This window comes from Eschrichtius robustus, chromosome 17, assembly GCF_028021215.1.
Source record: "Eschrichtius robustus isolate mEscRob2 chromosome 17, mEscRob2.pri, whole genome shotgun sequence".
Classification (NCBI taxonomy): domain Eukaryota; kingdom Metazoa; phylum Chordata; class Mammalia; order Artiodactyla; family Eschrichtiidae; genus Eschrichtius; species Eschrichtius robustus.
Genome location: NC_090840.1, coordinates 22,913,715 through 22,918,678, shown reverse-complemented (window position 1 = coordinate 22,918,678; position 4,964 = coordinate 22,913,715).

Genomic DNA, 4,964 nt, shown 5'->3' with positions numbered 1-4,964 from the left:
CCATGAGCTTCCTATGATGTGCAGAATGAAATCCAGCTGCTCTGGCTTCCTTAATACTCCTTCAATGCTGTAAGCACGTTTCCACTTCTGCAGGCATGGGGCTGACCCTTCCATCTTCCAGGAACGCCCTTCCTTCCACATGGGCTGTGCTCTCACCTCACTTAAGATTCTGCTTCAATGCCACCAGATCAGAGTGGATTTCCCTGACCACCCTTATCCAAAGTAGCACCCCCATCACTCTCTTCCCCTTCTCTGCATAAATTTCTCCACAGCATTTCTCAACCCCTGACATCCTATGTATTTTGTATATAATATGTGTATTTTGTACTGATGTTTTGGTTTACTGTATGTTCTCCCCATTAGAATGTAAACTCCTGGGTGCAAGGATATTGTTTCATTGTCATATTGTACCTCTTGTAACTAGTACAGCACCTGTCACACAGTAGAAGCTCAAAAAAATATTGAATGGCTGAATTTACTGAATTGGTATTTTTTTTAATCTAAAACAAATATGACAACATATTGGATTTGATAAATCTAACTGTAGTTATCATGGAATTTTGCTATATTTTACAATTGTAAAAAATGAAGACCCCTTATTCTAGAAAACACCTATTAGAAGAAATAAGTTTGGGACATGGGAAGGGCCAGATAATAAGAGAAATGCAGAAGGAGACCAGATAAAGACAGATATTTCCCTTACTTTCATCTGACAGGATAGATCATCAGTTCTTTTTTAGGAAGTGATTAGAAATTAATACTAGAAAATTATCACATATTATCTAATGTCATTGTAAATAGTGTGCCTATGTATACATTTGCATACCAAAATTAATTGTATAAAGTAAATAAAACTTTATTCCAAAATTATGGATTTAATCATCCTCGATTCCTTTCCTGTTTTTATGATGTCCTAAGTTAAAGACGTAGATTGCATTGGTATCTACTGACAATTCTTTAAAGATAAATACTTCTTCTAGAAAAAAAGTCTTTACAAGCTTCATTTATGCCTCTGTATGCCATGTTTTATACACGCAGAAGGCCTCAGTTTGACAACATGCATTTTTCTTCTTTCCTTCTTCTTTTTCAACACAATTTATTAAGCCCTTGCTATTTAGTAAGTGCTCTAGGAACAGAGCAGAAAAGAATAATGATAGCAATAATAATGTTATTTTGTTATTATATTATATAATAGTGATAATATATATTTATTATAACAAGCGCTAACACTTCTACAGTACTCATTATGTAAAGACAGTGTTCTAAGAGTTTTACATATATTCATTCACTTAATTGTCATAACATCCTAATAAGGAAATAAAATAGATATGAGTAAAAAGGTACAGAAGGTTAAGCATCTTGCCCAAGGTTACTCAGGGTCAGTTTCATGAGCATGCATTCTGTGTAGTTGCATTGAAGAACCCCCATATTTAGAAGGGCCCACGCTTGATTTAATGCTCTACTGTCACTATCTCAAAATTCTCAATAAATTTTTAATAAGTTGTTCTGCATTTTAATTTTGTATTGGGCCCTGCAAATTATGTAACTAATCCTGCTTGGATTTGAAACTGGGTTGCTGGTTTCTGGTGGACTTGTCATTATTCACTACACTCCACTACTTCTCTCTTGAGACAGACAGGAGGCTGTTCTCATTCATTTATTCAACAAATATCAACTGCCTATCTGCTATGTACCAGGAACTATTCGAAATATTGAGGATACAATGATGAACAAGATAGGCAACGTCCCCATAATCACGAAGCTTATTTTAGTGGAGCTACAGATAATAAATAAATGAATAACCAAAAAGCATGGAATTACGATAAATTTTATAAGGAGAATTAAACTAGAGCCGTAAGATTAGAAGTAGCTGGTGGCTGCTGCAGATTGGTCCAGGAATGATGGGCTTTTAAAAAACAAAATCAAACTAACAAGAAGACACCCCCCGCCATGAGAAGCTCTAAAGGAAGAATTTTTCACTTAGTTCTACATTTTCTCTTTATTTTTCACCTTCAGAAAAAGACTTGACCAGAAAACAACAACAAAAAAATGGGAGCAAACATTTCCTAGTCTAGAAAATAGATTATTGTTATAAACATTCTCTCCCTAATTTCAAATGCTTTTCTTTATTTTCATTTTGATTCCTGCCTAACTCATTTTTCAAAATGGAAGTGATGTCCAAAGATTCATTGAGAAATCTTAGTATCTCTTATACTGAAATGCCAAAGGAATTTGTCAGTGATTTATGTGTCTGTAAATTAAACTCGGTATGCTTAGTAAAATCTGGCCGTGATACTAATTAATTGCCATGAGAACAAGATACAATTAATTAAAATATTGACTCATCAGATCTGGGCTGCCGTGTGCTCTACGTGGGGAGTACCACCTGGAGCTGTGCAGTGTGACATCACTGATCAGAAATTGACTTACAGAGTGTGATTTCCAAAATCAGTAGAAATATAAGCTATTACAGTTTAGACCTTTATTTTACAGACTAGGAATCTAAAGCCCAGCAGGTACATTTAGATGGTCAAAGGTAGTTCAGGCAGGCTTCCTATTTCATTCCCAGTGATTTTTTTTAATTCAAAAAGGAATAACCAATTAAAGACAAAACATAATGACACATTCCTACTGAAAAGAAGGACCCTGGAGCAAGTCAGGATCATCTGCAGGATGATTACCTCCTCTGAAATGTTGATTACATCCCACCTGTTTTATCCTTCTCTATACCACATCCAGACATTAATCCCACCTCTACAGGCAACCCCACATGCACATTTCATTCAGGAGGAAGAAGATCCTTATTGAATACAAACGTTCAAAATTTTAGAATTAAAACAAGACCCCATTAATGAGATTTTTTTTGTTGTTGTTATTGTTGTTGATGCTGATTTATTATCAGTTCAATGAGCAAATACTACTTTCGTTATCTACCTCCCAGGGTTATGGTAAGGATCAAATGAAATAATAGATGGAAATGGATGAAGAGTTATAAGCAGTAAAGTTCCCCCATCCCCTTTCACAATCTCCCTTCCTTTTCCTCCCAGGCCCAGTTCTTCTTCTTTTTTTTTTTGTTTTTTCACACACACACATTACATTTTATTTTTACAAGAGATAAATAAACTGACACCAAGCATTGTAAATGGATGACCACAACAAAAGCAACAATGATTGCAATTACCAAACACGAAACACATTCATACTATGTCATAATATTGACATTCAGTCCAGTAATCCTCCACTGTAACAGCTCCTATACTTTGCAGTGAAAATTGATTTGTATAATTTTTGCCTCAGAGTCCTTGTGGGATTTTTTTTTTTTTTAGTTCAAACAGAAAGTCACAAAAATTATAATCATCCTCATCAGTTCACTCAGATGAGATCATTTTATTCTTTACATCCCCTGCCTGTCCTAAGTGTTTCAGTATAGGCTTCAGTAAATTGTTCCTCACAAAAATAAAGATACTAACAATTATTAACATATCTTGCTCAATTAGTAACAATTCCTTTCACATGTTTAAAAAACCTGTTCTTCTCATAATAGTGATCAATTATTTGTAATTAGATTCTACTTTCCTTCATTTATCAAATTCCACATCACTGAAAATGACAAATAGCCCCTAGAAATTTGAAAAAACAAAGAGTACAGTCAGAAATATGAAAACCCTTGTCTCTTAAGGACTTTAGGGGAAATTGTGCTCTGGGATTTCTAAGTACAGCTCACCTCAAAGCATGTTCTCATCTATTTGGAAACTCATTGGCTCTCCCTGACTTCTTTTTAGGGCCATAATTTTGATAATGGTTATTCACAGTTTAGAAAATAATTTTCTCAAACTAAGTTACTTTCTAATGAAATCAATGAATTGTTCGCTACAGAGGGAAGAATACCAAAAAAAGAATTCCTAGGAATGAGGGAGGAATGAAGCTACTGTCATGGTTTTCAAGCCATCGTTTATAAAGACTCAGAGTTCCAGAGGGATCCTTCGATGGCAGGATGACTGTGGCGGTGGAAGAGAGGGAAGTAAGGAGTAAGACAAAAGTCAGAGGGGGGTGCCAGGGGAGACACCCAGATCCTTCTTCTTCATAGTGGACTCTGCTTATTTGTTCCGTGTATTAGGGTTCAGAGGAAAGCCTTTAATTAAAAACAATATTTGACAGCACAAGTCTAGTAAGCTGCTCCTTCCTTAACCAAGTATTGTTCTTGCTGTTGTTATTGTTGAAAGAGAGAGAAGTGAACTTTAAAGTTTTTCAAGACACACACACAAATAACCAAAAAGGGAGGGAGGGAGGAAAGAAGGAAAAAGGAAGGAAGGAAGGAAGGAAGGGAGAAGGAAGGAAGGGAAGGGAAGGAAAGAGGGAGGGAGGGAGGGGCGGGAGAGAACGAGAAGAATTTATTGAAAATGTAATAGAGTTTTCATAGAATCCTAAGGAGAACAATGAACTGGGGTAGGGCAAAGACCAGAAACTGAAGAGCTGCCTCAGAATTCCTGAACTTATGTGTCTTCAGTTCAATAATCCAGCCCAGACAGACCTGCTTCTCTCGGTCCACCAATTCAGTATTCCCAGGAGAATCTGATTACCTCAGCTAAATCACATATCCATGGAGGAACATTCAACTCTGGTCAAGGGGGCAGGTTCACATGGCACCAAAGTGACTGCTGAGGCTTGACCTTTATAGAAGAGCAGGTCTCCTAGAAGAAAGGTGGGCTTTGCAGACATCCCCCCTTCAATCCCAGCACATAACTTGCTAGCAATTAGGAGAACAACCATATCACGTTCTTGGATATGAAGCTAAAGGTCATTGCTATGGGTTGTATTTTGTCCCAATAAAATTTGTCTGTTGAAGTTCTAACCCCCAGTACCTCAGAAGGTGATCTTATTTGGAAATAGGGTCTTTACAGAAGTAATCAAGTTAAAATGAGGTCATTAGGATAAGTCCTAATTCAATATGACTGGTGTTTGTT